Here is an 11,957-nt window from a genome sequence, read left to right as displayed (position 1 = left end):
ACAATCTAAGCACAACAAGGTCAAGGAAACAACTTTTTACCTTCAATATGATGCCAACAAGCAAGGAAATCAGATCCACTTCGCTCCTCTATGATTCCACCAACCCTTGCTTCAAGTATCCTTCTTCTCCAAGCTCCAAAACACACTTAGATCCTTCTCACTCTCAAATTAGGGTTTGAAATCGATGGGGAAAGCTTCTGGACGTCAAAGGGAGTGCAAAAGAGGCTGGAGTGGGTTATAAGGTGATTTATATAGAGCACAACCCCCAGATTAGGGTTTTCTTCCTTCAGCACCAACTTCGCGAGTCCATCCGCCGCCTCGCCGAGTCGGTGACTTAACACCTGACCAGAATCGCGATTCGACTCGCCGAGTCTATCCATCGACTCGCCGAGTCGATCTTCCTCATTTACACTAAGATCCCTGAACTTGCACTTCTTAACTCGAGGTGTTACAAGTGGTGTTGGTTAGTGGGGTTTTTATATTTTTTTACTTATTTTTTGGTTTATATTAATATTATATGATAATTTTAATTAAAAAAATTGTGTGGTCAAAGTTTGTTCTAAAATGTTCTCGTAATAAAAAATGTTCTAAAACGTTCTCGCAACAAAACAACATTTATTTTTAAAAAACGGGAAATTTCTAAAACTTAGTAAATTAAAAAAAACTGGAATATTAAAAAAAACAATATTTTTTTAACCAAAAAAATTAATGTTTTAGGAGCATATGTGCATATTTTTTTTTAAGTGCATGTATACATATTTCTTATACTATGATAATTGTAAATCAATCATAAAAAAACCAATTTTTACTTACTAATCTATAAACACAATACTACAAGTATTTTATCCGATACAAAATAAAATATAAAAAACAAAAAATGTTATAAAATTTCAAAGCGCTTTCAAGTCGTCGTGTCAAGATTTCTATATTTTCATCAATTCTCACTTTTCACATTTTCAAAATTTTCCTAATATTCTTCCAAATCTACAAGAAAATATTTTTTTTGATTAATGCAAGAACATTCACAAAAAACATACATATAAATCATGTAAGATTCACTTGTGATTATTTCATGTAAGATTCACGTGTGATTGTATCTTTTAAGATTCACTTGTGATTTACATTTGAATCACATGTAACTCATATATGATTCATGTGTGAATTACATGTGATTCATATGTGAATCACATGTAAATCATGTAATTCATATGTGATTCACTTGTGATTTACATGTGATTTACATGTGAATCACATGTAATTCATATGCGATTCACTTGTGATTTACATGTAAATTAGATGTAATTCATATGTGATTCACTTGTGATTTACATGTGAATTACATGTGATTCATATGTGAATTACATGTGAATCATGTAATTCATATGTGATTCACTTGTGATTTACATGTGAGTCATATGTAAATTAAATGTGATTTACATGTGAATCATGTAATTCATATGTCATTCACTTGTAATTTACATGTGATTCATATCTAAATTACATTCGATTTACATATTAATCATGTAATTCATATGAAATACCTTAATTTTAAAACCAATGACCAACAAATCAGATGAGTTTTTAGTTTTTGATTCTGATGAGGAAGAACAACAACCAAGGTGATATCGTCTAAGTGATTACAAAATAGAGAACAATCAGAGTATATTCGAAAGAAATTGATGAAATTCGAGTCAACAGAGGATTAAATATTACTTGTAGATGTCGTAATTGGAATTTGTATAGAAGAGGAGAGACAAGTCATGTCGTGAGAATAGCTAAACCGAGATTAACATAGAAATTCTGGCGATTGGCAAGGATCACTCAGCGGTGAAACCCTAAAACGGAACCGTCGTGATTCGGCAGGTGATCGAAGATTGACACCGCCATCGTTGCGGTAAGTTATGGAATGCGATGAAGATGGAGATTTATGTGATAGCAAAGGAATACAAGCAATAAAAAATACAAAGGTCCATTAATAAATTATAAATAGATAACCAAAAGACAATCAACGATTTCAAAATAGCCTCAAGAAACACAATCAACATGAGGCATTGGATTCTAATTGAGGATTAAAAGACGAACCTGAGCTGATTTACGGTTGCTTCTAATTGCTGTAATGGATAATGAATTTGCCAAACTAGATTGATTTGGTGGAAAGAGATCGGCCATAGCATTCACGTCGAAACAGAAGGTGAGATATCGATTCTAATTTGTAGATGGAGGCGGTTGGTATGACGATGCGATAAACAGGCGCTACGAAGATGATGGAAGCCGATACATACATACATTTTCATTAGGACATAGCAAAATTTGTGTTCCCTATAATACCCTTGCACTTTTAAGTTAAGATACCCCCACCCATACAAGTTTCTATTTATTTACAAAAATGCCACAATGCATCTTGGCGATCCTTTTTTTTTTTCAATCCAACACTCCACTTTTAGTCATCGGGTTCTCGGGAAACTATGAGTTCTCAAATTATCATTCCTCACACACACACACACACACACACATATATATATATATATATATATATATATATATATATATATATGTTTTGTAGACTTTCAAAATATCATATCTGTCCAAATCAATTTATAAAACGTTTATTCATTTATTTATTTTTAAATCATTATAATTATAAGAAAATATAGATTGATCTTAGTACCTCTCTTTTAAATTGTGGGGATTCTTTGAAGCATTTTTAATCCATTCTTATTCAAACATCTGGTCCCATTTCAAATATTTCTTGACTTCATCTACGTTTGATGTCTAAAGATAAACCTCAACTTTTGTAAACACACATGTGGAGTGGATGGAAACCCAGAAGCCCATATGTTTAAGGTCAATCTTCCAAGGATCAAGAAAGAAGTCAAGGTGGATGTCAGTGGCAAAAGGAATGTCTAGAAAGAAGATAAAAATGATCCATCACATAGTGTTTATGGTTGCAGTGGGTGTCAATGATTATGGTTGGAATGTTCGTTCGCATTTGGTGCGTCCACCATATGTTCGATGAAATGCATAGTAACATGACTATGACTGGTATATGGTTTTGTAAATTCAATGGTGAATAATAGAATGCATGATAAATTCGAATTATTATTGGTATTGTTGCTACAGTGTACACATGTATTTATTTTGTCATATTTTACACAATGAGAAGTCGTAAAAAATTCAATGCATTATGCAAAGGAAAAAACAATCATGTGTACCGTAAGATTCTACATCCACACCAATTTCATAAAATTAGAGGACGATGATATCCTTGGAGATGACGAGCGATATCGACGACATTGTAGGAGATGACAGACACAAAATGATTATCAGTGTTAAACGAGATGAACTTCGCCAAATAATCTAGAAACATTGGTTTTAAGTAATGTTTTAAAAACTGGCTTAATGATCGATTCCATGTTCAACTGGTTTGACCATCGGTCTATAAGTGACATGTGTTGACCTTGAGTTGTGTACACTCCGGATAACTTCAATCGATTTATTCATTTTCCTTTGGAAATGAACCGTTTTTTAAATGGACTAAATGAAATATAAATATTCAAGTCCAACAAACCTATTAAAATGGTCTTTTACCACTTCTATCACACCGCCTCAACCTGGTTTTTGAAGAAACTGTTTGATTTAATACGATCTATAACGTCGCATTAAACTGGTCGTTGTTAAACCGTTCTCATCTCCGGTTCTCGGTCCGTCCGTCAGTTCAAACTGGTTTTTAAAACACTAGTTTTAATGTGAAGAATCAAGATTGCAGAACAAATCACAAATGCCTAATTTTATCTTTTAACTATTTTTTAAGAAACAAAAACAACGTAATTCCATTTTCAATCTAATGGTTGATTTTGTTTTATATGGGATATGTGTATGAATAATCTACACTAATTAAGTATGACTACCAAGGTTGTTAAAATCGCAATCTTATCATAGGACCGTACAATCCTAGGTATGAAAAACGAGTTGGATTGTATAAGAAGTAGGATCGGAAGTAAGTTCGTAGGATTGTAGAATCAGGATCCGATCCGATCCACCCTCCCTCTATTTTTTTTTGAAAAAATAAGAAAAAAACAAAAAATATAAAAATTATAAAAAAATCGAACTTAACACTTTACAACTTTTTTACTTTATACCGTTTTATTGTTTACCTTTTTTTGCTATGATTAATGCTTTGAAGTTTTCATAGGTTTCAAACGAAAAAACTAAATATTTTAGATATTTTTCATGTTTTTGACCTTATAAGTTATAACTATGTTTTCTTGTTGGATCTTAGGATCCCAATGTAACGCCCCAAAAATAAGATCCAAATTTTTTCATTTTTTAATTAATAAAACGGTAATCGAAAAACATTGTCATACAACCAGTGTGGATCAAAGTGTATCACTACATCATAAAATATGAGAGCAAATCACAAAATGCGAAATGAGGTGGTGTGTGCTCTACAATCATCCCGGGCTCTTCCCTTTCGAACCTGAAGTAGCTGAAACATAAACTGAAAACCATAAACACAAATCTTAGTGAGTTCCCCGCAATACAACATATCATACATAATAAACACATAATGGGCCCCCGCCCTTCATCGGGCCTCACCAACCATCGGGTTCCACCCAGCCTCGGGCCTCGCTCGACTTATAAATATGTCAATCATTGGGCCTTGCCTGACATCGGCCCCTCCCGTTACACATATAAACATATAAAGATATAATCATACTAACACATGCGATGATCACAAAGACAATAACATACAATACAATCATCGAGCCTCGCTCGACATCGAGCCCCGCTCGACATCGAGCCCCGCTCGGTATATATACCAACACATAACACATGAAATAGTCACTTAGACATCTAGCATCCTAAAATAATGAACCATGCACCGACATTGGTGCCTTCGACCCACTAAACACAGTGATCAAACTCACCTCAATATGCTGAGTCACTTTCTGTCTGCTGGTCCGATAAAATCCCCACACTATCAATACTAATAACATCCAATTAATAATTGGATCCCAATCCACAACCATTAGTCTAATAAATTGGGCTCATCATCAGGGTAAAAGACTATTTTACCCTTTATCTAACTTGGCCTAAGACCAAGGCCCAATTCAATCTACTATGAAGGCCCAAATTCTATTTGGCAACCCAAGGCCCAAACATGCCAAATCTTCTAAATTAGGCCCAAGCCCATCATGGTCCTAAAATCCAAAGAACCCAAGACACTAACCAAAAGCCCAAATCAAAAGTCTAATGACCCAACAAGGCCTAAATGAAGAAAACCCAACCTATGGACCAAACCGAGAACACAAGCCCAAAAAGCCCATCTGGTGAGTACGTGGGGCGTACTCAGCTTGTACACTTAGCATACACCCTCTGGGGCTAGTACGTGCAATGTACTAGCTTGGTACGCCCCACTTACTCCCCGGTTGGCCACCTCACTCCATTAACCACTTAATCCATTAAGACTTCAAGCCAAACTCTCAGTCTGATTCTATACGACCACTTCTCATGTAAAGTTGGCAACTTTACACATATGCATGGCTTAATGGGGGTCAAAAGCTCAAAAAGAGCTTAACAAAGCTCTTAACACATGCATGGTTCAAGATACACCATAAAGCTTGCATTTTTATGAACTTGGGGACTAAAATTAGCTAAGATCTAACATCCATAGCCTCCGTAGTAGATCAAAATCTCTCCTTTAATACAAAGGACTCAAAAGATGCACAAATGTTCCAAGAACTAGATCTAACATAGAAGAACACAAAAGTGTAAGCTTTTTACCTCAAAAGCTTGCAAATGATGAGCTGAACCCAGATCTTCAAGCTCAAGACACCTCTCCAAATGGTCCTCTTATTCTTCCCCTTCACAAACCACCAACAAACACTCTTTAATCCTCAAAACTCATAAAAATACACCAGGGTTTCGTTTTCAGGACAAAGGAAGGTGGAGGCTGCTAAACATGACCAAATGAGGCTATCATAAGGTTTAAATAGGGTGCAAACCCTAAAAATTAGGGTTTCACTCTGGCTTATGTACGCCATGTGTACTCCATGTACGCCCAACGTACGTGGATGAGATCTGCGATCAAGACCTTAGGCTAGTACGTTATGCGTACCACCTAGTAAGCCCCGCGTACTAGCGTAAGGACACAAATGCAAACTTTTTGATAAAGAGGCTTAAATGCAAAACTTACCAAACTTGAGTGTTACACCCGATCCCGATCTTGTAAACCCAAAAATGATCCTACATATGATCCCGATCTTCACAACCTTGATGACTACATTTACACCTACTAGAACAGATGTTTTAAAAAACTAAAATAGTTGGTTTAATTAAGTTTATAAATGAAAAACTAAAAATTGGAAATAATACTAAAACTTTGTGGTTTGTAGCTTTTCTAGTTTTTGACATTCAAGATGAATGATTATATAAGATTACTCTGTGTTGCTTTTCGGTTTCGGATGTTGAAGATGAAAGAATGTTTACAACTTATTAAAATTGATTAAATTGATAATTAGGGTAAATAGAATACTTTGAAAGTTTATAAAGAGTATGAATGATATTTTAAACTTAGATTTATAAGAGGATATAATAGTCTATTGATAAAACTAAGGATTTAAATCATTATATTAAAAAAAAGAGAATTGATAAAATTTGATATTTTCACAGTTTAAAAAGAGTAAATGTGATATTTTTAAATTAGCTCGAACAGGTTTGATATTTTAATATTTAACAAGAGTATATACAAATTTCACTCTTAATTCCTTGACTATTTGTTCTTTGTGGTCGAAATCAGCGGCGTCAATATGTGTTTGTCGATTGTACATAATTCAAAATATTCATCATTGATTATTTTTTCTTTTTGACTTGAACCCATAGTTACATAAATCTAAAAACATATTTCAAGATTTGTAGATGAAATCTTAGATTTCTATTATAACTACCCAATACAAGTTACTTTCTTCCATGTTTTCTCCATGCTCTAAGTTAAGTTGTGGATAAGTGATCTTAATTCAAGAAACATAGGTTGACATCATCATCTTGATCAATTCAAATATACTACTATTAAATGATATTTTTTATCAAATACAAAACCCAAACATGAGAAAATAAATATGAGACATATAAAGATTTTGAAGATATATCCCGAGACAAATTTACCAAATCCTATAACAACACATATAAAGATTTTGAAGATATATCCCGAGACAAATTTACCAAATCAAATGGAGCATACCATCAAGAAAGACTGATAACATATGTAACACTATTTTTTTTCTTCCTGGAAAATAAAGAAAAGAAAAGAAATGCATAACGGATACCCGAATTTGAATTCAAGGATGACTTTTCTTTTGATGAAGTTTGACTTTATTTCAATTACTTTTCTTTATTGAAACCTTTTACAATGGCCCATGTTCGTTTTAGAAATAGGGAACGACAAAAATACACTTATTTTGATTGGTCAAATCTATGTTAACCGGGAATCTGACATAGAAATAGGGAACGACAAAAATACACTTACTTTGATTGGTCGAATCTATGTTAACGAGGAATTTGACAGAGGTTAAAACATTGGACCAAACTTGCAATAAAATAAAAAGTTTAGACCTGCTAAAGTGACAATTTTCAACTAATAAGAGTCAAATAAAAGTTAAGGCTCATGTGTCATCTAAGTTTTGGTTATATGTTAACCGGGAATAAGATGGTATATTCCCTTTAATAACATGTCATTTTACACATTTGGAATAAAAATTAGTTTAACACCTTTTAAAACAAAACACAAAACTTTGTTGCGTTTTTATGACAATAACCTTAATTTTTTATATAATATGGTCGAGTAAGTCTCTTATGATTTGTATCATACTCTCGTGAGATGGAGTGAATTAAGATGGAGTTTATGGTGGACGTTAGGGTGATAGTCATTGACAGGCCCGACCAATAGGACTTCATTCACCCTATTAGATTAAACAGGGTCCAACATTTTACAGGGCCCAATTTTTTTTAAAACTCGGCCTTTGAGACATCCACTAGCTAAGGAGTGAGCGAAACAAGGTGGACTCTAATCCCATCATGAAATCCCGAAGCACATCATCAAATCATGAGTCAAAAAATCCGGTAACACATCGTGAGTAGAGAAATCAGGAGACGCATCATCAAATCGCGAGTACAGAAATTCGGAATCACATCATCAAATCGTGAGTGCTCATCACCAAATCGTGATAGTGGTTATCTGCAGAACTCTAATTTGGAGTGCATAAATAACAGCTAGAGAAAGTCTGTTCTCCACACCCACAAAGGCAGAGTCATCGTCTTACAGAGGTGGCATGGCTGCAGCATGAGCCACCTCGAGTTCCAGGAGGGAACAACAACACATCAGCTGTTGATCTTTCTTTTTTCAGTTGTAAATACTATGATCACCAAGATACGAACCAGGTCTCTCCCTTCCTACCTCCACCCTCGCATCCCAGCAAAACGTTAATTTGTTTCTTAGAGACCTTAGAATAAAATTTCAAATCAATCAAATATTCATGTTTTGTTTACTTTCCGTTTTCAAGATTGATATCATAGCGTTTATTTGCCCCTTATAATCAAACATGGATATTTTTTCTTTTTCTTTATACAATAAAAATTTGATTATTTTGAAAATAACAATATTCAGAAACGCTAAGATCGAGTATAATCCATTGAATGCTAACTAGGCATTCTAACTCATTCGGCCATTTCATTAAACTATGCATTTTATTGAGTGACAATAAAGATAGTTGTTTGCCTAAAATAAAAACAGATGGAGAGTTAATTGGTTGATAATTTGATAAAACAACCAATTTACCCATAATTTTTATGCAAAACTATGCAACTAAGTTTTCTTCAATTAGCTCCTCAAAGAATATGTGCCCTCAAGAAATTATTTTACTACATGACAAGTAATACGAGTTTTTATTTGATTTGCGAGTAAAGCCCTAACTGTTGATCACATATAGGTGATGAAGCTTGAAATATTGATAACCATTCTAGTTTTTGTGATGGCTGGTTGTTTCTTTGGAGAAATGGGCTATGTCAGACCAGCGTCTGCTGATGTGTTAAAAGGAATGTTTATTATAAACATAGTGGCGATGGCACCGTTGGCGATGCCATTGCACTATTTGGTGCACTTGTCATGCAGAATGATCCCCACTCCCAAAACTTGTTTGTAATATTAACGATTCTCTAAAATCTACTCTAGTTTTTCTTAACCTCAAGTTCACCCAACTTTAATAGGCATAATCTCTTTCTCCATTCGGGACATTTCCTTACTTGAAAGATACCAAATTCAGCCCACGGCATCAATGTAAGTCTTTTAATGACATGAAAGCACTCAAAAGATTCAATTGAACTTTCTTGAAAATTTGTTACTTTTGCTTAAAAGAAAAACTCAAGTTCTTATCTAATCATGTATAATATTTTGAATTACAAGGTGCATGTAGATAGATCCTAATAGATAGTGGTGTTGTTCTCTTTGTAGCATTCTTGATCAACATCTGAATGATAGCTCTCTGGTACTGTTTGCTTGTTTGCTATGTCGAACACGTACCAACATATCAAGTCGCCATATTAGCAACGACATATTGCTGCTAATGTGCCGCTACTATTCATCGCTAATGCCTATTTGTCGCTGCCATTGCATAAAGAGTGGAGTTGGACTTCTCCTGTAACATCTTTTTTTTAGGTTTGCTTTTGGATCCTTGAGTTTTGATTTGTTGCAAGAAGGGTCCTCGATGTCAAAATCCATGACTTTTGGGTGTTGTTCGAGTACGTGGGGCGTACGCCTTGGTACACTGAGCGTACTATGTCCCGTGCCAGTACGCTACGTGTACTCCGGTACACCGGGCGTACGTGGTTCAGACCAAACCCAAATAATTAGGGTTTGTGCATTATTTAAACACCATTACGGCCCCAACAACTTTCCTTTTATCGGCCTCCATCCCAAGATCGACCCTCTTTGCAAACTATAGTTCATTTTGAGCATTTTGAGTTTTTTCGAGTGATTGTGTGCATCCATGGTTGTGAAGAAGGACCTTCAAGGGTTAGCTTTGCTCTCAAGACTTTGGATCCAACATTTCCTCTTCATTGTGCACCGTTTGGAGGTATAAAGCTTCAAACTTAGCTTATGCTTTTTTAGATCTTAGTTAAGCCTTGATTTTCTTCCTTTTTGTCCCAAAGTCTAGGGCTTGGTGAGTATGAGGTACTCGTAAGCCTTCAAGGTGTCCTTTAAACCGTTTTAAGGCATTTCAAGTCATAAAGATGCAAACTTGGACCTTGATTTGTCCCTATCCAAGAGTTAGGGTGTAGAAAAGGGTTAAGTAAACTAGGTTTTTAGTGTTGGGCTTCTTGTAGCCATGCAAATGCATAAAGTTTGCAACTTTATGGCCTTAGGGGCCTTAGTGGGTTCAAATTAAGTTTTGGTCATAGGTTCTTAAGGAATTAAGACATTTTGCATGAGTTTGCATGAGGGGTGCGTACGCCGGACGTAACTCCCTGTATGCTGCGCGTACTGTATTCCATTTGCGATCCCCCCACTTCAGCCAAGTACGATACGCGTACCCGTTGGTATGCCGAGCATACGACCCAGTCCAACTTGGAGTGATTTTTGGGCCATAATCGTTGGGTGGACCATTAACTTACTTGTTGTTAGGCCACTTCTGATGTTGGGCCCATATTGGATCTTGGATGATCCTTAGGGTTGGGCCTATGATTTTATTGGGCGTAAAAGACTACTTGACCCTTTTTACCTTGGACATTAGGCAAGTATTGTAGGTTGTTAGTTTTGGGTTATGTCTTAATTATTAATTGGTACTCTATTGTTTAGTTAGCATGGGGATTTCTCCAGTCCAACAGCTCGAGCATTTATCTGAGTTTTTCAGCAATTGATGTGAGTTTCCTCACTAGATCCATGGGTCGAAGGCACCAAAATGACACATTGTTTGTTGTGTAGAATTTTTGATGCCTTGTGATGATTATATATAAGACCAGGATCTGGCCCCTGGCGTTTGTTTGAAAGACCAAGATCTGGCTTGGCAGTTATATGAAATACCAGGATCTGGCCCCTGACATTAGTATGCAAGACCGAGATTTGGCCCTCGACACTGAACGGAAAGACTATGATTTGGCCCATAATATTTATCTTCTTTCATGTGTGATATTTGGTACTTGGGGAACTCACTAAGCGTTATGCTTACAGTTTGTCTTTATGGTTTCAGGTACTTCCAGTTCCAAAGGGAAGGGCCCGACGTGATGGCACTACATTCTCTCCTCATGGTTTCCACATTTGAAATAATTTGTAGTCTTATGATTTAATACTATGATTGTATGGATTCCGAACAATTAATGAATGATTTGAATGATTTTTAAATGAAAATTTTTTATTACTATTTTGGGACGTTACAAGTTGGTATCAGAGCCTTGGTTTGAGGGATTGGGGCACCCTTGCTGGTGTGTCGGAACTCAAACTGAGAAAATGATATTTTTTTTTTAAGAAAATAAAAATTTAAACTTCTAAAAATGTTTTATCAAAATGGAGGGGGTGTGATGCTGGCGATTAGCTAAGCTCAAGTAAGTGGTTCCCAAGTTAACCGTACTTATGTGTTATGATTAGTGTGATTGATATGAGAATTGCATGCTAGATTAGGGCTAAGGATACCTTCAAGAATCATATGATAGAATTGCCTGATTTGTGTGTTGCCTCATAGCCCAATAGACCTTGATGCCATGTATTACTTGGAATTGATATCGGCTAAGTTATTTGCTAAGTGTATACTTTTAAAGTTGTATATGATTATGATTGTATAGCCCTAGAATGATGATTTAGCCTCATTTCATGTTCTATTTTTGGTTGTAGACTTAGAGTAGAATCTTCATTTGACAGTCTATGTGATGTTATTTTGTGTACAACTTGCATGTATAAGGCAACTAACGGT

The 11,957-nt window shown here is 35.3% G+C and overlaps 1 long non-coding RNA gene across 4 annotated transcripts; it reads left to right on the top strand.

Annotated features, from left to right (window-relative positions):
• Positions 1-8,052: 8,052 nt before the first annotated feature.
• On the top strand, positions 8,053-11,411 carry LOC145057275 (uncharacterized). 4 transcript variants are annotated; one of them, XR_013686031.1, is made up of 4 exons: positions 8,053-8,436; positions 8,985-9,331; positions 9,506-10,127; positions 11,241-11,411. It is a non-coding gene; the product is annotated as an uncharacterized LOC145057275 (long non-coding RNA). The 4 variants fall into 4 exon arrangements; XR_013686033.1 differs by having other exon boundaries at positions 8,053-9,331; positions 9,506-9,709; positions 10,053-10,127; XR_013686032.1 differs by adding an exon at positions 10,850-10,912 and having other exon boundaries at positions 8,053-9,331.
• Positions 11,412-11,957: the final 546 nt, after the last annotated feature.

Source organism: Lactuca serriola, chromosome 6, assembly GCF_051521515.1.
Source record: "Lactuca serriola cultivar US96UC23 chromosome 6, Lser_US96UC23_V15, whole genome shotgun sequence".
In the NCBI taxonomy this organism is placed as follows: Eukaryota; Viridiplantae; Streptophyta; class Magnoliopsida; order Asterales; family Asteraceae; genus Lactuca; species Lactuca serriola.
Note: the sequence above shows the minus strand (reverse complement) of the source record. Positions and strands in the feature narration are given on the sequence as shown.